The 983-nt window shown below is 41.8% G+C and overlaps 1 pseudogene; it reads right to left on the reverse strand.

Moving 5' to 3' along the window:
- Nucleotides 1–211: 211 nt before the first annotated feature.
- LOC147677731 (small nucleolar RNA SNORA17) lies at nt 212–334 on the reverse strand (annotated as a pseudogene).
- Between the last annotated feature and the right edge of the window lie 649 nt (nt 335–983).

Genomic DNA, 983 nt, shown 5'->3' on the forward strand with positions numbered 1-983 from the left:
GTTGTGTGGTACCCCCGATACTTGGTACAGATTCATGCGCCGTACAAAACTACAAACAAGTGTCTGGCTAATCATTCAGAGTGCTCATGGATTAAAAGTAGCTTCAGAGCAGACTTTAAAGGTGCAAATTATAGGTGCTGATTTACTGTTACCAACTGCATAAATGAAACTTCAGTGCAATTGTACAAGAAAACTATTGCTCTAGAAAACTAGTGTTCGGCTGCTAATCATTCTGAGTGCTCATTGTTTCGGTGCAGCGAGCGTAGACACAGCTAGCCTCTTTCTGCCACCTAGACACATACACAGCTGTGTTTGTAACGCCTCATGGAGCGGGAATCAAATTAAGTATTGAATAATGCTTACCTCGGAGGCACTGAAGATCCAGCAGCCTTTATATTCATCTGCAAAAACAAAAGTGAGCCAATATAAAGGTAACAGAGGATATATTCAAATATAGAGTCTATATAAATATATTTAAATGCACGTTAGACCCTGAACACAGCAGGGCCATGTTTGGATTGATTAAGAATCCATCTTACAAATAATTAACACTCGCACTCTTCCGGTAATTCCATGTTGGCAGCAGTGCTGTGCTCAGTTGCATAGTTCCCTTGTAACATATGCCGCCAAAAGCAAAATTGCAAAGTAGGCATTGGCGAGAAGCGCATTTAAAAACCATGTGCGTTTCGTTATAGTAGGCCGTGCCACTGGACCTACGCGGAGCAAAAGGGCCGCCTCATATTGGAGAATTCCAGACCCACCGGAATAGAACGGCATCTGTTTAGTATGAATACACGTGCAGGAAGGTTCACTCTCATAGAATTAGAAACCGAAGAAATCCACATTTTTAAAAAGCAAGCCTTGTGTAACTCCGAGCTTACACCAAAGTGTACATATCTCAGAGAACTCAAACTGTGCACCAAATAAGAAGCTCATTGCAGAGTGACCATCTGCAAAATCTGCATAAAACAAGGGCTGCTTAA

Source organism: Lissotriton vulgaris, chromosome 12, assembly GCF_964263255.1.
Source record: "Lissotriton vulgaris chromosome 12, aLisVul1.2, whole genome shotgun sequence".
NCBI lineage: Eukaryota > Metazoa > Chordata > Amphibia > Caudata > Salamandridae > Lissotriton > Lissotriton vulgaris.